Genomic DNA, 27,342 nt, shown 5'->3' with positions numbered 1-27,342 from the left:
CACAATTGAGAAGAGTGCTTTGCTGTTTTTGGGAAGAAATTAGCTCTGTTTATTCCAGAAACAGCGCCACCCCCGTCCTCAGTTTGTATGTGGTATTGTAGCTCAGTTACATTGAAGTGTTTGAAGTAAAGTTGTAATACCTCACACAACCTGATGATGGGTGTGATGCTGTTTAACATAAAAAAATGTATTAGCTCTGTTTATTCCAGAAACAGCGCCAACTCCTGTAATCAGGTTGTGTGTGGTATTGCTGCTCAGTTCCATTAAAGTTAAATTGTAATACCACACCCAACCTGAGTTTTTTTTTTAATTTTTAAATTTTTTGGGGGGTAAAGCAACTTAAAGGGGTACTCCCTTGGAAAACTTTTTTTTTTTTTTAAATCAACTGGTGCCAGAAAGTTAAACAGATTTGTAAATTTCTTCTATTAAAAAATCTTAATCCTTCCAGTACTTATTAGCTGATGAATACTACAGAGGAAATTATTTTCTTTTTGGAACACAGTGCTCTCTGCTGACATCATGACCACAGTGCTCTCTGCTGACACCTCTGTCCATTTTGTGAACTGTCCAGGGTAGGAGAAAATCCCCATAGAAAACATATGCTGCTCTGGACAGTTCCTAAAATTGACAGAGGTGTCAGCAGAGAGCACGGTGTTCATGATGTCAGCAGAGAGCTCTGTGTTCCAAAAAGAAAATAATTTCCTCTGTAGTATTCAGCAGCTAATTAGTACTGAAAGGATTAAGATTTTTCAATAGAAGTAATTTACAAATATGTTTAACTTTTTGGCACCAGTTGATTTAAAAAAATATTTAATATTTTTTAAATATTCTGACCGCCTGTTACAGTGTTTCCCAGCACCTAAAAATTCCCTCTGCCTGGGACAGTGTTTTTCTGGTCCACTGTGCCTCCAGCTGTTGCAAAACTACAACTCCCAGCATGCCCGGACAGCCGTTGGCTGTCCGGGCATGCTGGGAGTTGTAGTTTTGCAACGTTTGAGAATGTTTTTGTATAGTAAATTCTTTTTTAAAGCAGCAACTCCCAGCATGCCATGTAACAAAACTAAAACCCCTGTGAAAAAACCACAACTCCCATCAGGTCTTATTGCTAGACTACAACTCTCAGCATGACCTGTTGCAAAACTGCAACTCCCAGCATACCCTGAGATTCAGAGAACACCAAGAAAAGAACCTCATGCTCCAGCCAACCAGACCCACCATGCGTTTTATCTACAGACAAACAAAGGCTGTTGGAGCATGCTGGGAGTTGTAGTTTTGCAGCAACTGCAGAGCCACAGGTTGGAGATTACTAGCAAAGAGGAATGTGGCACGTCACATGCTGGGAGTAGTAGTTGTATATCAGCTCCTGAGAGAGTTCACTCTTCATCTTCATCAACTTTCCCTAAACAGAGAGAACAGCGTGTGGGGAGAGAAGGAAAATACTGAGACTGGGATGGGCCTGACAGTGATGGAGGAGGAAGAGCACGGGAGATGTCCTGGCCTCTGTGTCACCCTCCCCTGCAGAGCACAGACATTATCTCTAACTCTGTATACATGGGGCGAGGCTACTTCATTCATACTGTATAATGTATATACACAGTCACCTCACCAGCAGAATAGTGAGTACAGCTCTGGAGTATAATACAGGATATAACTCAGGATCAGTACAGGATAAGTAATGTAATGTATGTACACAGTGATCTCACCAGCAGAATAGTGAGTACAGCTCTGGGGTATAATACAGGATATAACTCAGGATCAGTACAGGATAAGTAATGTAATGTATGTACACAGTGACCTCACCAGCAGAATAGTGAGTACAGCTCTGGAGTATAATACAGGATATAACTCAGGATCAGTACAGGATAAGTTATGTAATGTATGTACACAGTGATCTCACCAGCAGAATAGTGAGTACAGCTCTGGGGTATAATACAGGATATAACTCAGGATCAGTACAGGATAAGTAATGTAATGTATGTACACAGTGACCTCACCAGCAGAATAGTGAGTACAGCTCTGGAGTATAATACAGGATATAACTCAGGATCAGTACAGGATAAGTTATGTAATGTATGTACACAGTGATCTCACCAGCAGAATAGTGAGTACAGCTCTGGGGTATAATACAGGATATAACTCAGGATCAGTACAGGATAAGTAATGTAATGTATGTACCCAGTGACCTCACCAGCAGAATAGTGAGTACAGCTCTGGAGTATAATACAGGATATAACTCAGGATCAGTATAGGATAAGTAATGTAATGTATGTACACAGTGATCTCACCAGCAGAATAGTGAGTACAGCTCTGGAGTATAATACAGGATATAACTCAGGATCAGTACAGGATAAGTAAGGTAATGTATGTACATAGTGACCTCACCAGCAGAATAGTGAGTACAGCTCTGGGGTATAATACAGGATATAACTCAGGATCAGTACAGGATAAGTAATGTAATGTATGTACACAGTGACCTCACCAGCAGAATAGTGAGTACAGCTCTGGAGTATAATACAGGATATAACTCAGGATCAGTACAGGATAAGTAATGTATGTACATAGTGACCTCACCAGCAGAATAGCGAGGACAGCTCTGGAGTATAATACAGGATATAACTCAGGATCAGTACAGGATAAGTAATGTAATGTATGTACACAGTGACCTCACCAGCAGAATAGTGAGTACAGCTCTGGAGTATAATACAGGATATAACTCAGGATCAGTACAGGATAAGTAATGTAATGTATGTACACAGTGACCCTATCAGCAGAATAGTGAGTACAGTTCTGAAGTATAATACAGGATATAACTCAGGATCAGTACAGGATAAGTAATGTAATGTATGTACACAGTGACCCTATCAGCAGAATAGTGAGTACAGCTCTGGAGTATAATACAGGATATAACTCAGGATCAGTACAGGATAAGTAATGTAATATATGTACACAGTGACCTCACCAGCAGAATAGTGAGTGCAGCTCTGGAGTATAATACAGGATATAACTCACGATCAGTACAGGATAAGTAATGTAATATATGTACACAGTGACCTCACCAGCAGAATAGTGAGTGCAGCTCTGGAGTATAATACAGGATATAACTCAGGATCAGTACAGGATAAGTAATGTAATATATGTACACAGTGACCTCACCAGCAGAATAGTGAGTGCAGCTCTGGAGTATAATACAGGATATAACTCAGGATCAGTACAGGATAAGTAATGTAATATATGTACACAGTGACCTCACCAGAAGAATAGTGAGTGGGATATTATACACAATGTTACTCAGGATCAGTATAAGTAATCTAATTTGTTTTCAAAATGACTAAATGTTTGTATTTGTGATCTTTAAAACACTGATTAAAGGTGAACATACGCTGGAATATGAAATGTTCTGCAGATTTACCGCCTTACATCATTGCTTTGGGCTCTGGCACCATTTTCTTGTGAAGCTATAATAAGGTTGTAGTGATTCCAAACCGAAGAGTGAAACATTTCCTGCTCGGGGCCGTACTTGGTCGTGTAAGTGTGAAATGTTCCGTGGGCTATACTTGGGTACGTCTGTGAAGGTACGGATGAAACCCGTGTCCAGCTCTGTAATGGAAGAGTAAAGTTCAGCTTTACAAAAAAACACAAATATGAGGAGAGAGGGTGAGACGCGTGTCCGTCAGTACATCCAGTCCCTGCATGTTGATGTAAATAATAGGATGAAGCGGGATGTCTTCAGACTCACCACCAGGCCCCATAGTGTCCTACATCCTGACTGGAGGAAATAATTACTGATAACAGAGTAGACTGTGATTATAAGGCCATAAAGCAGCAGTGTGCAACCTGCTTCAAAACTACAACACCCAGCATGCAAGGAGTTGTTTTTGAACAGCTGGAGAGCCGGCCACAGGTTGGGGACCACTAATCTCCCAGTTCCCTGCTGCTGTTGCTCTACCAAGTTTTTTGTAGCTATACTGCCCTTCTCCCCACAGCTTCTCTCACCAGTTTCCTTGTAGCTGTTCTCCCAATTTCCCTGCAGCTGCTCTTCCTAGTTTTTTGTAGCTGTTCTCCCACGTTCCCTGCAGCTCCTCTCACAAGTTCACTAAGTGCTTCTCTCCCTAGTCCTCTACAGCTGCTCTCCCCAGCTTCTTGCAGTTGCTCTCACAATTCCCCTCAGCTGATCTTCTGTGGCTCCCTGCAGCTTCTCTCACCAGTTTCCTTGTATCTGCTCTCTCCAGTTCCTTGTAGCTATTTTCCCTATTTTTCTGCAGCTGCTCTCCCCCCGCTCCCTGCAGCTTTACTTACCAGTATCCTAGTATCTGCTCTACTTGTTTGCTGCAGCTGCTCTCCCCCAGTTCTCTACAGCCGCTCTCCCCAGCTTCTTGCAGTTGCTCTCACAAGTTCCCTGCAGCTACTCTACCCAGCTTTTTACAGTTGCTCTTCCCCAGTTCCCTGCAGTTGCTTTCCCCAGTTCTCTGCATCTGTTCTCCACAGTTTCCTGCAGTTGCTCTCCTCAGTTCCTTGCAGTTGCTCTTCCCCAGTTCTCTGCATCTGTTTTCCCCAGTTCCCAGCAGTTGCTCTCCCGTTCCTTGAATCTGTTCTCCCCAGTTCCCTGCAGTTGCTCTCCCCCAGTTCCCTGCTTCTGTTCTCCTCAGTTTCCTGCAGTTGCTCTCCCCCAGTTCCCTGCATCTGTTCTCCTCAGTTCCCTGCATTTGCTCATCCCCAGTTCTTTTGCATCTAATTTCCCCAGTTCCCAGCAGTTGCTCTCCTCCGTTTCCTTCATCTGCTCTCCCGTTCCTTGCATCTGTTCTCCACAGTTCCCTGCAGTTGCTCTCCCCCGTTCCCTGCATCTGTTCTCCTCCGTACCCTGCAGTTGCTCTTCCCCAGTTCCCAGCAGTTGCTCTCCCGTTCCTTGCACCTGTTCTCCCCAGTTCCCTGCAGTTGCTCTCCCCCATTCCCTGCATCTGTTCTCCCCCATTCCTTGCATCTGTTCTCCTCCGTTCATTGCAGTTGCTCTTCCCCAGTTCCCTGCAGTTGCTCTTCCCCAGTTCCCAGCAGTTGCTCTCCCCCAGTTCCCTGCATCTGTTCTCCCCACTTTCCTGCAGTTGCTCTTCCCCAGTTCCCAGCAGTTGCTCTCCCCCAGTTCCCTGCATCTCTTCTCCCCAGTTTCCTGCAGTTGCTCTTCCCCAGTTCCCAGCAGTTGCTCATCCCCGTTCCCTGCATCTGTTCTCCCCAGTTTCCTGCAGTTGCTCTCCCCATTCCCTGCATCTGTTCTCCTCCGTTCCCTGCAGTTGCTCTCCCCCAGTTCCCTGCATCTGTTCTCCCCACTTTCCTGCAGTTGCTCTTCCCCAGTTCCCAGCAGTTGCTCTCCCCCAGTTCCCTGCATCTGTTCTCCTCCGTTCCCTGCAGTTGCTCTTCCCCAGTTCCCTGCATCTGTTCTCCCCACTTTCCTGCAGTTGCTCTTCCCCAGTTCCCAGCAGTTGCTCACCCCCAGTTCCCTGCATCTGTTCTCCTCCGTTCCCTGCAGTTGCTCTTCCCCAGTTCCCTGCATCTGTTCTCACCAGTTTGAAAATTGCTGTAGAAACAATGGGGAAACATTGATTTAGACCAGTGTTTCCCAGCCAGGGTGCATCCAGCTGTTCCAAAACTACAACTCCCAGCATGACCGGACAGCCGAAGGCTGTCCGGTCATGCTGGGAGTTGTAGTTTTGCAACAGCTGGAGACACCCTGGTTGGGAAACTCTGATGTAGTTGTTACATCCCTGCATGCTGAAGGTTAGATATGAAGCGAAGTTTAAAGTTCTCTGACCTCCAGAAAAGTGTGAGACCCTTATTGAAAACTCAGATATAAACTTTATTCTTAAGCTTTGTCTCAAAGTACCTGCGGGTGTTCGGTTTACTTTGAAATGTATCTTTATGCTCCCAGTTCCAGCTTCCATTAAAGCAAAGCTGAAGGATGGAACCAAATCCACCCCGGCGGTAATTGAGTTATGTCTCCAAAAGCTCAGAAATAATATTCGGTCCAATAGTAAAACATTCTGATATATTCATTGAAAGAAAAAGGAATCCTTAAAGGGAACCGGACACTAGTGGCCCCTTCAAATTAGACCTTGCCCAAAACTCAATTCTCCCTAAAGGCTACACCTGCCTACAAACCACTTATATTGGCCAAATGCATCTCATCTGAAAAATTTTGTAAAAAAAATCTATATTTTAAAATATGCATCTCCTTTGCACATCTGCGCATTTCCATGTTAACAGACTACAAAAAAAAAACACGAATGTAGTCTGATTTTACAGTAACACTCTCCCTCTTGTCCCCCTTTTCTTCTATAGGTTTTCGTAGGTCAGCTAGAGGTAGGTATCGGGCGGCAGGGAGTAGGACTACAGGGTCTGACTACACAGGATTTGTTTGTAGTCTGTTACCATGGAGATATACAGATCTGCAAAGGTTCATCTCCATGGTAACAGACTACGAACTGACCCCTTTGTAGTCTGATATTGTAGTCATTAGAGATGAGCGAACTTACAGTAAATTCCATTCGTCGCGAACTTCTCGGCTCGGCAGTTGATGACTTATCCTGCGTAAATTAGTTCAGCTTTCCGGTGCTCCGGTGGGCTGGAAAAGGGGGATACATTCCCAGGAAAGAGTCTCCTAGGACTGTATCCACCTTTTCCAGCCCACGGGAGCACCTGAAAGCTGAACTAATTTATGCAGAATAAATCATCAACTGCCGAGCCGAGAAGTTTGTGACGAATCGAATTTACTGTAAGTTCGCTCATCTCTAGTAGTCATACTCTCTGTTTTATCTGTCTCCCATTTTCAAGTTTCGTAGATCAGCAAGAGGTAGGGATTAGATGGCAGGGAGTAGGACTACAGGATCCGACTACACAGGATTTGTTTGTAGTCTGTTACCATGGAGATAAAAAGATCTGCAAACATGCATCTCCATGGTAACAGACTACAATTAAAGCCCTTTTGTGTAGTCATGCTCTCTCTTCCATCTGTCTCCCAGGTCTTCCTATAGGTTTCGTAGGTCAGCTAGAGGTAGGTATCAGACGGCAGGGAGGATGACTACAGGATCTGACTACCCAGGGTTTGTTTGTAGTCTGTTACCATGGATACGTATAGGTCTGTATAGTTGCTGTTGGACAATATTATTGGCTGTGTTGTGCTTCCCAACTAGAGATGAGCGAACTTACAGTAAATTCGATTCGTCACAAACTTCTCGGCTCGGCAGTTGATGACTTATCCTGCGTAAATTAGTTCAGCCTTCAGGTGCTCCGGTGGGCTGGAAAAGGTGGATACAGTCCTAGGAAAGAGTCTCCTAGGACTGTATCCACCTTTTCCAGCCCACCGGAGCACCTGAAAGCTGAACTCATTTACGCAGGATAAGTCATCAACTGCCGAGCCGAGAAGTTTGTGACGAATCGAATTTACTGTAAGTTCGCTCATCTCTATTCCGAACCTTTGGCTCTCCAGCTTTTACAACTCCAGCTGCCAGGGAATGATTGAAGTTGTAGTTCTACAACAGTAATAGAGCCACGGGTTGGAGAACAGTGGTCTGGTCTTTGTACAGACAGTTTGTGGGTTCATGATATACAGAATGCTTGGTTTGGGGTAGCTGAGGACAGCCACTGCCACCACCTCTGCTCCTATTGCCATTCGAATAGAGTTTCCCTATCAGGGTGCCTCCAGCTGTTGCAAAACTACAACTCCCAGCATGCCCAGACAGCCGGAGGCTGTCTGGGCATGCTGAGAGTTGTAGTTTTGCAACAGCTGGAGGCACCCTGGTTGGGAAACACTGCCCTAGAAGAACAGACTACTATACATTGCAGGGTCTGCCAGAGGGGGGGCTCTCTGTTCTCGCTCATACAGGAGATGCCAAGTGAGGACCTCCCACTCCATGGTATTGATATGTCCTAAAACGTAATATGGTCTTCATTAGACACCCCTTGTAGGGTGACATCACTAAGTCCCATCCACAACCTCTATTCTTGTCTGTTCAGGGGACTCTATTGGACCCTCATTTGTATATTGCTTATACCTGCCAGCAAGAGACCCCCGAAGGGAAGAGGAGTTGCCAAGTGGATTGGATGACCAGATATCTGCCCAAAAAATTAGGAAAAGCTGCAATGTCCAAAATCTTCCCTGCCCCTGGTATATTGTCTCCCGTTTCCCTTACTTGACCCCCCCATTTCTATAGCAGTAGATGCTGTACATGGACTCTTTCACGGACTGCGAACCATTCTCTCTTGGATCTGCATTGTTCTGCAGTTATATATCTGTTTTGTTGTTGGAGATGCCTTTCAGGGGACTAGGAAAGCTGGATACCAGTCCATAGAGTGAGCTCTAACACTTGGCTTAGAATAGAAGATTCTTACTCTTTAAAAAGCAAAAAAAATAAAAAAAAGTCAAAAATTTGGATGAAAGAAAACAGAGCTGCTTATTCCATGTTCTTACTTACTGTCATTTTATGAGCCGTTCTGCTGCTATAACCTCAGGGAGATTGAAGAATTTGTTGATTTCTTTAAAGTGGAACCAGATGATGGACTCACTGTATGTCCTCCCCCATAAGTAGCTCTTACCCACCGATCACTCAGGGAGTCCAGAGACAGCAGGGTTTCAAGATAAAGACACTTGGGGTACAGGATAAAGACACTTGGGGTACAGGATAATAACACTTGGGGTACAGGATAATGACACTTGGGGTACAGGATAATAACACTTGGGGTACAGGATAATAACACTTGGGGTACAGGATAATAACACTTGGGGTACAGGATGATGACACTTGGGGTACAGGATGATGACACTTGGGGTACAGGATAATAACACTTGGGGTACAGGATAATAACACTTGGGGTACAGGATGATGACACTTGGGGTACAGGATGATGACACTTGGGGTACAGGATGATGACACTTGGGGTACAGGATGATGACACTTGGGGTACAGGATGATAACACTTGGGGTACAGGATAATAACACTGGGGGTACAGGATAAAGACACTTGGGGTACAGGATGATAACACTTGGGGTACAGGATGATAACACTTGGGGTACAGGATGATAACACTTGGGGTACAGGATGATAACACTTGGGGTACAGGATGATAACACTTGGGGTACAGGATAATAACAATTGGGGTACAGGATAATAACAATTGGGGTACAGGATGGGGTAAAGGATAATAACACTTGGGGTACAGGATAATGACACTTGGGGTACAGGATAATGACACTTGGGGTGCAGGATGATAACACTTGGGGTACAGGATAATGACACTTGGGGTACAGGATGATAACACTTGGGGTACAGGATAATAACACTTGGGGTACAGGATAATAACACTTGGGGTACAGGATGATAACACTTGGGGTACAGGATGATAACACTTGGGGTACAGGATAAAGACACTTGGGGTACAGGATAATAACACTTGGGGTACAGGATGATGACACTTGGGGTACAGGATGATGACACTTGGGGTACAGGATAATAACACTTGGGGTACAGGATAATAACACTTGGGGTACAGGATAATAACACTTGGGGTACAGGATAATAACACTTGGGGTACAGGATGATGACACTTGGGGTACAGGATGATGACACTTGGGGTACAGGATGATGACACTTGGGGTACAGGATAATAACACTTGGGGTACAGGATAATGACACTTGGGGTACAGGATGATAACACTTGGGGTACAGGATGATAACACTTGGGGTACAGGATGATGACACTTGGGGTACAGGATGATAACACTTGGGGTACAGGATGATAACACTTGGGGTACAGGATGATAACACTTGGGGTACAGGATAATAACACTTGGGGTACAGGATAATAACAATTGGGGTACAGGATGGGGTAAAGGATAATAACACTTGGGGTACAGGATAATGACACTTGGGGTACAGGATAATGACACTTGGGGTGCAGGATGATAACACTTGGGGTACAGGATAATGACACTTGGGGTACAGGATGATAACACTCGGGGTACAGGATAATAACACTTGGGGTACAGGATAATAACACTTGGGGTACAGGATAATAACACTTGAGGTACAGGATGATAACACTTGGGGTACAGGATAAAGACACTTGGGGTACAGGATAATAACACTTGGGGTACAGGTTGATGACACTTGGGGTACAGGATAATAACACTTGGGGTACAGGATGATAACACTTGGGGTACAGGATAAAGACACTTGGGGTACAGGATAATAACACTTGGGGTACAGGATGATGACACTTGGGGTACAGGATAATAACACTTGGGGTACAGGATAATAACACTTGGGGTACAGGATAATAACACTTGGGGTACAGGATAATAACACTTGGGGTACAGGATGATGACACTTGGGGTACAGGATGATGACACTTGGGGTACAGGATAATAACACTTGGGGTACAGGATGATGACATTTGGGGTACAGGATGATAACACTTGGGGTACAGGATGATGACACTTGGGGTACAGGATGATGACACTTGGGGTACAGTATGATGACACTTGGGGTACAGGATGATAACACTTGGGGTACAGGATAACACTTGGGGTACAGGATGATAACACTTGGGGTACAGGATGATAACACTTGGGATACAGGATGATAACACTTGGGATACAGGATGATAACACTTGGGGTACAGGATGATAACACTTGGGGTACAGGATAATGACACTTGGGGTACAGGATAATAACACTTGGGGTACAGGATAATGACACTTGGGGTACAGGATAATAACACTTGGGGTACAGGATAATGACACTTGGGGTCGAGGATGATAACACTTGGGGTACAGGATGATAACACTTGGGGTACAGGATAATGACACTTGGGGTCGAGGATGATAACACTTGGGGTCGAGGATGATAACACTTGGGGTACAGGATAATGACACTTGGGGTACACGATAATAACACTTGGGGTAGAGGATAATGACACTTGGGGTACAGGATGATAACACTTGGGGTACAGGATGATAACACTTGGGGTACAGGATGATAACACTTGGGATACAGGATGATAACACTTGGGGTACAGGATGATGACACTTGGGGTACAGGATGATGACACTTGGGGTACAGGATAATGACACTTGGGGTACAGGATAATGACACTTGGGGTACAGGATAATAACACTTGGGGTACAGGATAATGACACTTGGGGTCGAGGATGATAACACTTGGGGTACAGGATGATAACACTTGGGGTACAGGATAATGACACTTGGGGTACACGATAATAACACTTGGGGTACAGGATAATGACACTTGGGGTACAGGATGATAACACTTGGGGTACAGGATGATAACACTTGGGGTACAGGATGATAACACTTGGGGTACAGGATGATAACACTTGGGGTGCAGGATAATAACACTTGGGGTACAGGATAATAACACTTGGGGTACAGGATGATGACACTTGGGGTACAGGATGATGACACTTGGGGTACAGGATGATGACACTTGGGGTACAGGATAATAACACTTGGGGTACAGGATAATGACACTTGGGGTACAGGATGATGACACTTGGGGTACAGGATGATGACACTTGGGGTACAGGATGATAACACTTTGGGTACAGGATGATGACACTTGGGGTACAGGATGATAACACTTGGGGTACAGGATAATAACACTTGGGGTACAGGATGATAACACTTGGGGTGCAGGATAATGACGCTCTCCTCTCATATAGATGTAGTCGGCCGCTCTCGCTCTCCTCTCATATAGATGTAGTCGGCCGCTCTCGCTCTCTTCTCATATAGATGTAGTCGGCCGCTCTCCTCTCATATAGATGTAGTCGGCCGCTCTCGCTCTCTTCTCATATAGATGTAGTCGGCCGCTCTCGCTCTCCTCTCATATAGATGTAGTCGGCCGCTCTCGCTCTCTTCTCATATAGATGTAGTCGGCCGCTCTCGCTCTCCTCTCATATAGATGTAGTCGGCCGCTCTCGCTCTCCTCTCATATAGATGTAGTCGGCCGCTCTCGCTCTCTTCTCATATAGATGTAGTCGGCCGCTCTCGCTCTCCTCTCATATAGATGTAGCCGGCCGCTCTCGCTCTCCTCTCATATAGATGTAGTCGGCCGCTCTCGCTCTCCTCTCATATAGATGTAGTCGGCCGCTCTCGCTCTCTTCTCATATAGATGTAGTCGGCCGCTCTCGCTCTCCTCTCATATAGATGTAGCCGGCCGCTCTCGCTCTCTTCTCATATAGATGTAGTCGGGCGCTCTCTTCTCATATAGATGTAGTCAGCCGCTCTCGCTCTCCTCTCATATAGATGTAGTCGGCCGCTCTCGCTCTCCTCTCATATAGATGTAGCTGGCCGCTCTCCTCTCATATAGATGTAGTCGGCCGCTCTCGCTCTCTTCTCATATAGATGTAGTCGGCCGCTCTCGCTCTCCTCTCATATAGATGTAGCCGGCCGCTCTCGCTCTCCTCTCATATAGATGTAGCCGGCCGCTCTCGCTCTCCTCTCATATAGATGTAGCCGGCCGCTCTCCTCTCATATAGATGTAGTCGGGCGCTCTCTTCTCATATAGATGTAGTCGGCCGCTCTCGCTCTCCTCTCATATAGATGTAGTCGGCCGCTCTCGCTCTCTTCTCATATAGATGTAGTCGGCCGCTCTCCTCTCTTCTCATATAGATGTAGTCGGCCGCTCTCGCTCTCTTCTCACATAGATGTAGTCGGCCGCTCTCGCTCTCCTCTCATATAGATGTAGTCGGCCGCTCTCGCTCTCTTCTCATATAGATGTAGTCGGCCGCTCTCGCTCTCCTCTCATATAGATGTAGTCGGCTGCTCTCGCTCTCCTCTCATATAGATGTAGTCGGCCGCTCTCGCTCTCTTCTCATATAGATGTAGTCGGCCGCTCTCGCTCTCCTCTCATATAGATGTAGTCGGCCGCTCTCGCTCTCTTCTCATATAGATGTAGTCGGCCGCTCTCGCTCTCCTCTCATATAGATGTAGCCGGCCGCTCTCGCTCTCCTCTCATATAGATGTAGTCGGCCGCTCTCGCTCTCCTCTCATATAGATGTAGTCGGCCGCTCTCGCTCTCTTCTCATATAGATGTAGTCGGCCGCTCTCGCTCTCCTCTCATATAGATGTAGCCGGCCGCTCTCGCTCTCTTCTCATATAGATGTAGTCGGGCGCTCTCTTCTCATATAGATGTAGTCAGCCGCTCTCGCTCTCCTCTCATATAGATGTAGTCGGCCGCTCTCGCTCTCCTCTCATATAGATGTAGCTGGCCGCTCTCCTCTCATATAGATGTAGTCGGCCGCTCTCGCTCTCTTCTCATATAGATGTAGTCGGCCGCTCTCGCTCTCCTCTCATATAGATGTAGCCGGCCGCTCTCGCTCTCCTCTCATATAGATGTAGCCGGCCGCTCTCGCTCTCCTCTCATATAGATGTAGTCGGGCGCTCTCTTCTCATATAGATGTAGTCGGCCGCTCTCACTCTCCTCTCATATAGATGTAGTCGGCCGCTCTCGCTCTCTTCTCATATAGATGTAGCCGGCCGCTCTCGCTCTCCTCTCATATAGATGTAGTCGGCCGCTCTCGCTCTCCTCTCATATAGATGTAGTCGGCCGCTCTCGCTCTCTTCTCATATAGATGTAGCCGCTCTCGCTCTCTTCTCATATAGATGTAGTCGGCCGCTCTCCTCTCATATAGATGTAGTCGGCTGCTCTCGCTCTCTTCTCATATAGATGTAGTCGGCCGCTCTCGCTCTCCTCTCATATAGATGTAGTCGGCTGCTCTCGCTCTCCTCTCATATAGATGTAGTCGGCCGCTCTCGCTCTCCTCTCATATAGATGTAGTCGGCCGCTCTCGCTCTCCTCTCATATAGATGTAGTCGGCCGCTCTCGCTCTCTTCTCATATAGATGTAGTCGGCCGCTCTCGCTCTCCTCTCATATAGATGTAGTCGGCCGCTCTCGCTCTCTTCTCATATAGATGTAGTCGGCCGCTCTCGCTCTCCTCTCATATAGATGTAGCCGGCCGCTCTCGCTCTCCTCTCATATAGATGTAGTCGGCCGCTCTCGCTCTCCTCTCATATAGATGTAGTCGGCCGCTCTCGCTCTCTTCTCATATAGATGTAGTCGGCCGCTCTCGCTCTCCTCTCATATAGATGTAGCCGGCCGCTCTCGCTCTCTTCTCATATAGATGTAGTCGGGCGCTCTCTTCTCATATAGATGTAGTCAGCCGCTCTCGCTCTCCTCTCATATAGATGTAGTCGGCCGCTCTCGCTCTCCTCTCATATAGATGTAGCTGGCCGCTCTCTTCTCATATAGATGTAGTCAGCCGCTCTCGCTCTCCTCTCATATAGATGTAGTCGGCCGCTCTCGCTCTCTTCTCATATAGATGTAGTCGGCCGCTCTCGCTCTCCTCTCATATAGATGTAGCCGGCCGCTCTCGCTCTCCTCTCATATAGATGTAGCCGGCCGCTCTCGCTCTCCTCTCATATAGATGTAGTCGGGCGCTCTCTTCTCATATAGATGTAGTCGGCCGCTCTCACTCTCCTCTCATATAGATGTAGTCGGCCGCTCTCGCTCTCTTCTCATATAGATGTAGCCGGCCGCTCTCGCTCTCTTCTCATATAGATGTAGCCGGCCGCTCTCGCTCTCTTCTCATATAGATGTAGTCGGCCGCTCTCCTCTCTTCTCATATAGATGTAGTCGGCCGCTCTCACTCTCCTCTCATATAGATGTAGTCGGCCGCTCTCGCTCTCCTCTCATATAGATGTAGTCGGCCGCTCTCGCTCTCCTCTCATATAGATGTAGTCGGCTGCTCTCGCTCTCCTCTCATATAGATGTAGTCGGCCGCTCTCGCTCTCCTCTCATATAGATGTAGTCGGCCGCTCTCGCTCTCCTCTCATATAGATGTAGTCGGCCGCTCTCGCTCTCTTCTCATATAGATGTAGTCGGCCGCTCTCGCTCTCCTCTCATATAGATGTAGTCGGCCGCTCTCGCTCTCTTCTCATATAGATGTAGTCGGCCGCTCTCGCTCTCCTCTCATATAGATGTAGCCGGCCGCTCTCGCTCTCCTCTCATATAGATGTAGTCGGCCGCTCTCGCTCTCCTCTCATATAGATGTAGTCGGCCGCTCTCGCTCTCTTCTCATATAGATGTAGTCGGCCGCTCTCGCTCTCCTCTCATATAGATGTAGCCGGCCGCTCTCGCTCTCTTCTCATATAGATGTAGTCGGGCGCTCTCTTCTCATATAGATGTAGTCAGCCGCTCTCGCTCTCCTCTCATATAGATGTAGTCGGCCGCTCTCGCTCTCCTCTCATATAGATGTAGCTGGCCGCTCTCCTCTCATATAGATGTAGTCGGCCGCTCTCGCTCTCCTCTCATATAGATGTAGCCGGCCGCTCTCGCTCTCCTCTCATATAGATGTAGCCGGCCTCTCTCGCTCTCCTCTCATATAGATGTAGTCGGCCGCTCTCGCTCTCCTCTCATATAGATGTAGCCGGCCGCTCTCGCTCTCCTCTCATATAGATGTAGTCGGGCGCTCTCCTCTCATATAGATGTAGCCGGCCGCTCTCGCTCTCCTCTCATATAGATGTAGCCGGCCTCTCTCGCTCTCCTCTCATATAGATGTAGTCGGCCGCTCTCGCTCTCCTCTCATATAGATGTAGCCGGACGCTCTCGCTCTCCTCTCATATAGATGTAGTCGGGCGCTCTCTTCTCATATAGATGTAGTCGGCCGCTCTCACTCTCCTCTCATATAGATGTAGTCGGCCGCTCTCGCTCTCTTCTCATATAGATGTAGCCGGCCGCTCTCGCTCTCCTCTCATATAGATGTAGTCGGCCGCTCTCGCTCTCTTCTCATATAGATGTAGTCGGCCGCTCTCCTCTCTTCTCATATAGATGTAGTCGGCCGCTCTCGCTCTCCTCTCATATAGATGTAGTCGGCCGCTCTCGCTCTCTTCTCATATAGATGTAGCCGCTCTCGCTCTCTTCTCATATAGATGTAGTCGGCCGCTCTCGCTCTCCTCTCATATAGATGTAGTCGGCTGCTCTCGCTCTCCTCTCATATAGATGTAGTCGGCCGCTCTCGCTCTCCTCTCATATAGATGTAGTCGGCCGCTCTCGCTCTCCTCTCATATAGATGTAGTCGGCCGCTCTCGCTCTCTTCTCATATAGATGTAGTCGGCCGCTCTCGCTCTCCTCTCATATAGATGTAGTCGGCCGCTCTCGCTCTCTTCTCATATAGATGTAGTCGGCCGCTCTCGCTCTCCTCTCATATAGATGTAGCCGGCCGCTCTCGCTCTCCTCTCATATAGATGTAGTCGGCCGCTCTCGCTCTCCTCTCATATAGATGTAGTCGGCCGCTCTCGCTCTCTTCTCATATAGATGTAGTCGGCCGCTCTCGCTCTCCTCTCATATAGATGTAGCCGGCCGCTCTCGCTCTCTTCTCATATAGATGTAGTCGGGCGCTCTCTTCTCATATAGATGTAGTCAGCCGCTCTCGCTCTCCTCTCATATAGATGTAGTCGGCCGCTCTCGCTCTCCTCTCATATAGATGTAGCTGGCCGCTCTCTTCTCATATAGATGTAGTCAGCCGCTCTCGCTCTCCTCTCATATAGATGTAGTCGGCCGCTCTCGCTCTCTTCTCATATAGATGTAGTCGGCCGCTCTCGCTCTCCTCTCATATAGATGTAGCCGGCCGCTCTCGCTCTCCTCTCATATAGATGTAGCCGGCCGCTCTCGCTCTCCTCTCATATAGATGTAGTCGGGCGCTCTCTTCTCATATAGATGTAGTCGGCCGCTCTCACTCTCCTCTCATATAGATGTAGTCGGCCGCTCTCGCTCTCTTCTCATATAGATGTAGCCGGCCGCTCTCGCTCTCTTCTCATATAGATGTAGCCGGCCGCTCTCGCTCTCTTCTCATATAGATGTAGTCGGCCGCTCTCCTCTCTTCTCATATAGATGTAGTCGGCCGCTCTCGCTCTCCTCTCATATAGATGTAGTCGGCCGCTCTCGCTCTCTTCTCATATAGATGTAGTCGGCCGCTCTCGCTCTCCTCTCATATAGATGTAGTCGGCCGCTCTCGCTCTCTTCTCATATAGATGTAGTCGGCCGCTCTCGCTCTCCTCTCATATAGATGTAGCCGGCCGCTCTCGCTCTCTTCTCATATAGATGTAGTCGGGCGCTCTCTTCTCATATAGATGTAGTCGGCCGCTCTCGCTCTCCTCTCATATAGATGTAGTCGGCCGCTCTCGCTCTCTTCTCATATAGATGTAGTCGGCCGCTCTCGCTCTCCTCTCATATAGATGTAGCCGGCCGCTCTCGCTCTCCTCTCATATAGATGTAGCCGGCCGCTCTCGCTCTCCTCTCATATAGATGTAGTCGGGCGCTCTCTTCTCATATAGATGTAGTCGGCCGCTCTCACTCTCCTCTCATATAGATGTAGTCGGCCGCTCTCGCTCTCCTCTCATATAGATGTAGTCGCCCGCTCTCGCTCTCCTCTCATATAGATGTAGTCGGCCGCTCACGCTCTCTTCTCATATAGATGTAGCCGCTCTCGCTCTCTTCTCATATAGATGTAGTCGGCCGCTCTCGCTCTCCTCTCATATAGATGTAGTCGGCCGCTCTCGCTCTCTTCTCATATAGATGTAGCCGCTCTCGCTCTCTTCTCATATAGATGTAGTCGGCCGCTCTCGCTCTCTTCTCATATAGATGTAGCCGCTCTCGCTCTCTTCTCATATAGATGTAGTCGGCCGCTCTCGCTCTCTTCTCATATAGATGTAGTCGGCCGCTCTCGCTCTCTTCTCATATAGATGTAGCCGCTCTCGCTCTCTTCTCATATAGATGTAGTCGGCCGCTCTCGCTCTCCTCTCATATAGATGTAGTCGGCCGCTCTCGCTCTCTTCTCATATAGATGTAGTCGGCCGCTCTCGCTCTCTTCTCACATAGATGTAGTCGGCCGCTCTCGCTCTCCTCTCATATAGATGTAGTCGGCCGCTCTCCTCTCATATAGATGTAGTCGGCCGCTCTCGTTCTCCTCTCATATAGATGTAGCCGGCCGCTCTCGCTCTCTTCTCATATAGATGTAGTCGGCCGCTCTCTTCTCATATAGATGTAGCCGGCCGCTCTCGCTCTCCTCTCATATAGATGTAGTCAGCCGCTCTCGCTCTCCTCTCATATAGATGTAGTCAGCCGCTCTCGTTCTCCTCTCATATAGATGTAGCCGGCCGCTCTCGCTCTCCTCTCATATAGATGTAGCCGGCCGCTCTCGCTCTCTTCTCATATAGATGTAGTCGGCCGCTCTCGCTCTCTTCTCACATAGATGTAGTCGGCCGCTCTCGCTCTCCTCTCATATAGATGTAGTTGGCCGCTCTCGCTCTCCTCTCATATAGATGTAGTCGGCCGCTCTCGCTCTCTTCTCATATAGATGTAGCCGGCCGCTCTCGCTCTCTTCTCATATAGATGTAGCCGGCCGCTCTCGCTCTCTTCTCATATAGATGTAGTCGGCCGCTCTCCTCTCTTCTCATATAGATGTAGCCGGCCGCTCTCCTCTCATATAGATGTAGCCGGCCGCTCTCGCTCTCCTCTCATATAGATGTAGCCGGCCGCTCTCCTCTCATATAGATGTAGCCGGCCTCTCTCGCTCTCCTCTCATATAGATGTAGCCGGCCGCTCTCGCTCTCTTCTCATATAGATGTAGTCGGCCGCTCTCCTCTCTTCTCATATAGATGTAGTCGGCCGCTCTCCTCTCATATAGATGTAGCCGGCCGCTCTCGCTCTCCTCTCATATAGATGTAGTCGGCCGCTCTCGCTCTCCTCTCATATAGATGTAGTCGGCCGCTCTCCTCTCATATAGATGTAGCCTCTCGCTCTCCTCTCATATAGATGTAGCCTCTCGCTCTCCTCTCATATAGATGTAGTCGGCCGCTCTCGCTCTCCTCTCATATAGATGTAGCCGGCCGCTCTCGCTCTCCTCTCATATAGATGTAGTCGGCCGCTCTCGCTCTCCTCTCATATAGATGTAGCCGGCCGCTCTCTTCTCATATAGATGTAGCCGGCCGCTCTCGCTCTCTTCTCACATAGATGTAGTCGGCCGCTCTCGCTCTCCTCTCATATAGATGTAGCCGGCCGCTCTCGCTCTCTTCTCACATAGATGTAGTCGGCCGCTCTCGCTCTCCTCTCATATAGATGTAGTCGGCCGCTCTCGCTCTCTTCTCATATAGATGTAGTCGGCCGCTCTCGCTCTCTTCTCATATAGATGTAGTCGGCCGCTCTCGCTCTCTTCTCATATAGATGTAGTCGGCCGCTCTCGCTCTCCTCTCATATAGATGTAGTCGGCCGCTCTCGCTCTCCTCTCATATAGATGTAGTCGGCCGCTCTCGCTCTCCTCTCATATAGATGTAGTCGGCCGCTCTCTTCTCATATAGATGTAGTCGGCCGCTCTCGCTCTCTTCTCATATAGATGTAGTCGGCCGCTCTCCTCTCTTATATAGATGTAGTCGGCCGCTCTCGCTCTCCTCTCATATAGATGTAGCCGGCCGCTCTCGCTCTCCTCTCATATAGATGTAGTCGGCCGCTCTCGCTCTCCTCTCATATAGATGTAGTCGGCCGCTCTCCTCTCATATAGATGTATTCGGCCGCTCTCGCTCTCCTCTCATATAGATGTAGTCGGCCGCTCTCGCTCTCTTCTCATATAGATGTAGTCGGCCGCTCTCGCTCTCTTCTCATATAGATGTAGCCGGCCGCTCTCGCTCTCCTCTCATATAGATGTAGCCGGCCGCTCTCGCTCTCCTCTCATATAGATGTAGTCGGCCGCTCTCTTCTCATATAGATGTAGCCGGCCGCTCTCCTCTCATATAGATGTAGCCGGCCACTCTCGCTCTCTTCTCATATAGATGTAGTCGGCCGCTCTCGTTCTCCTCTCATATAGATGTAGCCGGACGCTCTCGCTCTCCTCTCATATAGATGTAGTCGGACGCTCTCGCTCTCTTCTCATATAGATGTAGCCGGCCGCTCTCCTCTCATATAGATGTAGCCGGCCGCTCTCCTCTCATATAGATGTAGCCGGCCGCTCTCGCTCTCCTCTCATATAGATGTAGTCGGCCGCTCTCCTCTCATATAGATGTAGCCGGCCGCTCTCGCTCTCCTCTCATATAGATGTAGTCGGCCGCTCTCCTCTCATATAGATGTAGTCGGCCGCTCTCCTCTCATATAGATGTAGTCGGCCGCTCTCCTCTCATATAGATGTAGTCGGCCGCTCTCCTCTCATATAGATGTAGCCGGCCGCTCTCGTTCTCCTCTCATATAGATGTAGCCGGCCTCTCTCGCTCTCCTCTCATATAGATGTAGCCTGCCGCTCTCGCTCTCTTCTCATATAGATGTAGTCGGCCGCTCTCGCTCTCCTCTCATATAGATGTAGTCGGCCGCTCTCGCTCTCCTCTCATATAGATGTAGCCGGCCGCTCTCTTCTCATATAGATGTAGCCGGCTGCTCTCTTCTCATATAGATGTAGTCGGCCGCTCTCGCTCTCCTCTTATATAGATGTAGTCGGCCTCTCTCGCTCTCTTCTCATATAGATGTAGTCGGCCGCTCTCGCTCTCCTCTCATATAGATGTAGCCGGCCGCTCTCGCTCTCCTCTCATATAGATGTATTCGGCCGCTCTCGCTCTCCTCTCATACAGATGTAGCTGGCAGCTCTCCTCTCATATAGATGTAGTCGGCCGCTCTCGCTCTCCTCTCATATAGATGTAGCCGGCCGCTCTCGCTCTCTTCTCATATAGATGTAGCCGGCCGCTCTCGCTCTCCTCTCATATAGATGTAGCCGGCCGCTCTCGCTCTCCTCTCATATAGATGTAGTCGGCCGCTCTCCTCTTATATAGATGTAGCCGGCCGCTCTCGCTCTCTTCTCATATAGATGTAGTCGGCCGCTCTCGCTCTCCTCTCATATAGATGTAGTCGGCCGCTCTCGCTCTCTTCTCATATAGATGTAGCCGCTCTCGCTCTCTTCTCATATAGATGTAGTCGGCCGCTCTCGCTCTCCTCTCATATAGATGTAGTCGGCCGCTCTCGCTCTCTTCTCATATAGATGTTACCGGCCGCTCTCCTTTCATATAGATGTAGTCGGCCGCTCTCGCTCTCTTCTCATATAGATGTAGCCGGCCGCTCTCGCTCTCCTCTCTTATAGATGTAGCCGGCCGCTCTCGCTCTCCTCTCATATAGATGTAGTCGGGCGCTCTCTTCTCATATAGATGTAGTCGGCCGCTCTCGCTCTCCTCTCATATAGATGTAGCCGGCCGCTCTCGCTCTCCTCTCATATAGATGTAGCCGGCCGCTCTCGCTCTCCTCTCATATAGATGTAGCCGGCCGCTCTCGCTCTCCTCTCATATAGATGTAGTCGGGCGCTCTCTTCTCATATAGATGTAGTCGGCCGCTCTCGCTCTCCTCTCATATAGATGTAGTCGGCCGCTCTCGCTCTCTTCTCATATAGATGTAGCTGGCCGCTCTCCTCTCATATAGATGTAGTCGGCCGCTCTCGCTCTCCTCTCATATAGATGTAGTCGGCCGCTCTCGCTCTCCTCTCATACAGATGTAGCTGGCCGCTCTCCTCTCATATAGATGTAGTCGGCCGCTCTCGCTCTCTTCTCATATAGATGTAGCCGCTCTCGCTCTCTTCTCATATAGATGTAGTCGGCCGCTCTCGCTCTCCTCTCATATAGATGTAGTCGGCCGCTCTCGCTCTCTTCTCATATAGATGTAGTCGGCCGCTCTCGCTCTCTTCTCATATAGATGTAGCCGCTCTCGCTCTCTTCTCATATAGATGTAGTCGGCCGCTCTCGCTCTCCTCTCATATAGATGTAGTCGGCCGCTCTCGCTCTCCTCTCATATAGATGTAGTCGGCCGCTCTCGCTCTCCTCTCATATAGATGTAGTCGGCCGCTCTCGCTCTCCTCTCATATAGATGTAGTCGGCCGCTCTCGCTCTCCTCTCATATAGATGTAGTCGGCCGCTCTCGCTCTCTTCTCATATAGATGTAGTCGGCCGCTCTCCTCTCTTCTCATATAGATGTAGTCGGCCGCTCTCGCTCTCCTCTCATATAGATGTAGCCGGCCGCTCTCGCTCTCCTCTCATATAGATGTAGTCGGCCGCTCTCGGTCTCCTCTCATATAGATGTAGTCGGCCGCTCTCCTCTCATATAGATGTAGTCGGCCGCTCTCCTCTCATATAGATGTATTCGGCCGCTCTCGCTCTCCTCTCATATAGATGTAGTCGGCCGCTCTCGCTCTCCTCTCATATAGATGTAGCCGGCCGCTCTCGCTCTCTTCTCACATAGATGTAGTCGGCCGCTCTCGCTCTCCTCTCATATAGATGTAGCCGGCCGCTCTCCTCTCATATAGATGTAGCCGGCCGCTCTCGCTCTCCTCTCATATAGATGTAGTCGGCCGCTCTCGTTCTCCTCTCATATAGATGTAGCCGGACGCTCTCGCTCTCCTCTCATATAGATGTAGTCGGACGCTCTCGCTCTCTTCTCATATAGATGTAGCCGGCCGCTCTCCTCTCATATAGATGTAGCCGGCCGCTCTCGCTCTCCTCTCATATAGATGTAGTCAGCCGCTCTCGTTCTCCTCTCATATAGATGTAGCCGGCCGCTCTTGCTCTCCTCTCATATAGATGTAGCCGGCCGCTCTCGCTCTCTTCTCATGTAGATGTAGTCGGCCGCTCTCGCTCTCCTCTCATATAGATGTAGTCGGCCGCTCTCGCTCTCCTCTCATATAGATGTAGCCGGCCGCTCTCTTCTCATATAGATGTAGTCGGCCGCTCTCTTTTCATAGATGTAGCCGCTCTCCTTTCATATAGATGTAGTCGGCCGCTCTCGCTCTCTTCTCATATAGATGTAGCCGGCCGCTCTCGCTCTCTTCTCATATAGATTTAGTCGGCTGCTCTCGCTCTCTTCTCATATAGATGTAGTCGGCCGCTCTCGCTCTCCTCTCATATAGATGTAGTCGGCCGCTCTCGCTCTCCTCTCATATAGATGTAGTCGGCCGCTCTCGCTCTCCTCTCATATAGATGTAGCCGGCCGCTCTCTTCTCATATAGATGTAGCCGGCCGCTCTCTTCTCATATAGATGTAGTCGGCCGCTCTCGCTCTCTTCTCATATAGATGTAGCCGGCCGCTCTCGCTCTCCTCTCATATAGATGTAGTCGGCCGCTCTCGCTCTCTTCTCATATAGATGTATTCGGCCGCTCTCGCTCTCCTCTCATACAGATGTAGCTGGCAGCTCTCCTCTCATATAGATGTAGTCGGCCGCTCTCGCTCTCCTCTCATATAGATGTAGCCGGCCGCTCTCGCTCTCCTCTCATATAGATGTAGTCGGCCGCTCTCCTCTTATATAGATGTAGTCGGCCGCTCTCGCTCTCTTCTCATATAGATGTAGCCGCTCTCACTCTCCTCTCATATAGATGTAGCCTCTCGCTCTCCTCTCATATAGATGTAGTCGGCCGCTCTCGCTCTCCTCTCATATAGATGTAGCCGGCCGCTCTCTTCTCATATAGATGTAGCCGGCCGCTCTCTTCTCATATAGATGTAGTCGGCCGCTCTCGCTCTCTTCTCATATAGATGTAGCCGGCCGCTCTCGCTCTCCTCTCATATAGATGTAGTCGGCCGCTCTCGCTCTCTTCTCATATAGATGTATTCGGCCGCTCTCGCTCTCCTCTCATACAGATGTAGCTGGCAGCTCTCCTCTCATATAGATGTAGTCGGCCGCTCTCGCTCTCCTCTCATATAGATGTAGCCGGCCGCTCTCGCTCTCCTCTCATATAGATGTAGTCGGCCGCTCTCCTCTTATATAGATGTAGTCGGCCGCTCTCGCTCTCTTCTCATATAGATGTAGCCGCTCTCACTCTCCTCTCATATAGATGTAGCCTCTCGCTCTCTTCTCATATAGATGTAGCCGGCCGCTCTCTTCTCATATAGATGTAGTCGGCCGCTCTCGCTCTCCTCTCATATAGATGTAGCCGGCCGCTCTCTTCTCATATAGATGTAGCCGGCCGCTCTCTTCTCATATAGATGTAGTCGGCCGCTCTCGCTCTCTTCTCATATAGATGTAGCCGGCCGCTCTCGCTCTCCTCTCATATAGATGTAGTCGGCCGCTCTCGCTCTCTTCTCATATAGATGTATTCGGCCGCTCTCGCTCTCCTCTCATACAGATGTAGCTGGCAGCTCTCCTCTCATATAGATGTAGTCGGCCGCTCTCGCTCTCCTCTCATATAGATGTAGCCGGCCGCTCTCGCTCTCCTCTCATATAGATGTAGTCGGCCGCTCTCCTCTTATATAGATGTAGTCGGCCGCTCTCGCTCTCTTCTCATATAGATGTAGCCGCTCTCACTCTCCTCTCATATAGATGTAGCCTCTCGCTCTCCTCTCATATAGATGTAGTCGGCCGCTCTCGCTCTCCTCTCATATAGATGTAGTCGGCCGCTCTCGCTCTCTTCTCATATAGATGTAGTCGGCCGCTCTCGCTCTCTTCTCATATAGATGTTACCGGCCGCTCTCTTCTCATATAGATGTAGCCGGCCGCTCTCTTTTCATAGATGTAGCCGCTCTCCTCTCATATAGATGTAGTCAGCCGCTCTCCTCTCTTCTCATATAGATGTAGCCGCTCTCGCTCTCTTCTCATATAGATGTAGCCGGCCGCTCTCGCTCTCTTCTCATATAGATGTAGCCGGCCGCTCTCGCTCTCTTCTCATATAGATGTAGTCGGCCGCTCTCTTCTCATATAGATGTAGTCGGCCGCTCTCTTCTCATTTAGATGTAGCCGGCCGCTCTCGCTCTCTTCTCATATAGATGTAGCCGCTCTCGCTCTCCTCTCATATAGATGTAGTCGGCTGCTCTCGCTCTCTTCTCATATAGATGTAGCCGGCTGCTCTCTTCTCATATAGATGTAGCCGGCCGCTCTCGCTCTCTTCTTATATAGATGTAGCCGGCCGCTCTCCTCTTAAATAGATGTAGTCGGCCGCTCTCGCTCTCTTCTCATATAGATGTAGCCGCTCTCGCTCTCTTCTCATATAGATGTAGTCGGCCGCTCTCGCTCTCCTCTCATATAGATGTAGTCGGCCGCTCTCGCTCTCTTCTCATATAGATGTAGCCGGCCGCTCTCTTCTCATATAGATGTAGTCGGGCGCTCTCTTCTCATATAGATGTAGTCGGCCGCTCTCGCTCTCTTCTCATATAGATGTAGTCGGCTGCTCTCGCTCTCTTCTCATATAGATGTAGTCGGCCGCTCTCACTCTCCTCTCATATAGATGTAGTCGGCCGCTCTCGCTCTCCTCTCATATAGATGTAGCCGGCCGCTCTCCTCTCATATAGATGTAGTCGGCCGCTCTCGCTCTCCTCTCATATAGATGTAGTCGGCCGCTCTCGCTCTCCTCTCATATAGATGTAGTCGGCCGCTCTCCTCTCATATAGATGTAGTCGGCCGCTCTCGCTCTCCTCTCATATAGATGTAGCCGGCCGTTCTCTTCTCATATAGATGTAGCCGCTCTCGCTCTCTTCTCATATAGATGTAGTCGGCCGCTCTCGCTCTCTTCTCATATAGATGTAGCCGGCCGCTCTCGCTCTCTTCTCATATAGATGTAGCCGGCTGCTCTCTTCTCATATAGATGTAGCCGCTCTCGCTCTCTTCTCATATAGATGTAGCCGGCCGCTCTCGCTCTCTTCTCATATAGATGTAGCCGGCCGTTCTCTTCTCATATAGATGTAGCCGCTCTCGCTCTCTTCTCATATAGATGTAGTCGGCCGCTCTCGCTCTCTTCTCATATAGATGTAGCCGGCCGCTCTCGCTCTCTTCTCATATAGATGTAGCCGGCCGCTCTCCTCTTAAATAGATGTAGTCGGCCGCTCTCGCTCTCTTCTCATATAGATGTAGTCGGCCGCTCTCGCTCTCTTCTCATATAGATGTAGTCGGCCGCTCTCGCTCTCTTCTCATATAGTTGTAGTCGGCCGCTCTCGCTCTCCTCTCATATAGATGTAGCCGGCCGCTCTCTTCTCATATAGATGTAGTCGGCCGCTCTCGCTCTCCTCTCATATAGATGTAGCCGGCCGCTCTCGCTCTCTTCTCATATAGATGTAGTCGGCCGCTCTCGCTCTCCTCTCATATAGATGTAGTCGGCCGCTCTCACTATCACATCTGCGGCCTCCTCGGCTTCTTCTGAAAGCACAGACAGGACACATTAAGATGTTGATGTTTAGTCCTTTGCTGTTTCCTAGTAGAGGGATTTGTGTACAGTGAGGGAGAGGGACATATACAAGAAATAATTGTTTTCGGGCCTAGGACCAGGAAAAACTGCTTTTCCAAATTAATCCACAGAGAGCAATGAATCCCCGGCATTTCATATCACACTCCATAAACCTCCAGTCATAATCCATAAAAGTGACATTATTAGATTAAAAACCCTGCGCTCCTTCTATAAGGCACTCCCTCATTAGACATGCCTTGGTTTTATAACCTTGCGGTACCTACCCAATTACTCTGATTAATGCTGCCCCTAATAATGGAGCCGGCAGGTACCAGCACCTTCATGTCTTGGGTGCGGACCCTTCACATCACTGTGGTTCTCACTGTAGACCTCCCGAAGATACACAGTACTGTGCCATTGAGGCTTAGGATCAGGGGTATTTCATGTCAAATCATTGAAACCAAAGTTAAAGATTGTCCACCCATACCATACACACAGCCAACAGATGTCTGTCCCAGTCCTTCCATACACACCAAGGTTTGGTTCAGTTTAGCGTCTATGTGTTCTGAATTGACATAGGAGGGTACAAGGTGGTGGCTTAGAACGCCTTCTTCTTCTACCCCAACATCAACTGGAGACCACTATGTCCATTCGATATAGGGTCCATGTGATAGGCCCCATTCACATGGCTGGAGGAAGCACGCAAGTCGTGCGAAACAGAGCTCGGTCGTCTATCACTGTCCCCCCACCAACCTCTTCCGATGAATATGTGTATGTGAGTATGCTTCAATATAGAAGATACTTTCTGCTGAAATCTGGTGAGTGGCCGATGTCTTCCTTACCTTCTTCTTATGGACCCATTCACATGATGTTCAGGCCATATGTTTAAGGTATATGTCAGGATATCAGAAAAAAAAAGTATGCCAACATATATCATAGCGTATTCCGGACAGGCCCATCGAGTATAATAGACTAAATGTACAATAGTCTTAGTGACTACTTTAGTCCATTACTGAACTGTAAATGTATTTATTTTTTGTGTAGGACCAAAACATGGTCTATCGCACATTTGAATCCAAAGTTGTGACCTACAGATCCAACATGGGAAGACACAGGCCA

The 27,342-nt window shown here is 48.9% G+C and overlaps 1 protein-coding gene across 7 annotated transcripts in view; it reads left to right on the top strand.

Annotated features, from left to right (window-relative positions):
* The window catches only part of LMF1 (lipase maturation factor 1), a 330,318-nt gene that overhangs the window by 246,658 nt on the left and 56,318 nt on the right, over positions 1-27,342 (top strand). The gene's annotated exons all lie outside the window — the stretch shown is intronic.

This window comes from Hyla sarda, chromosome 8 (genome assembly GCF_029499605.1).
Source record: "Hyla sarda isolate aHylSar1 chromosome 8, aHylSar1.hap1, whole genome shotgun sequence".
Classification (NCBI taxonomy): Eukaryota; Metazoa; Chordata; class Amphibia; order Anura; family Hylidae; genus Hyla; species Hyla sarda.
This window is presented reverse-complemented; position numbering and strand designations above follow the sequence as displayed.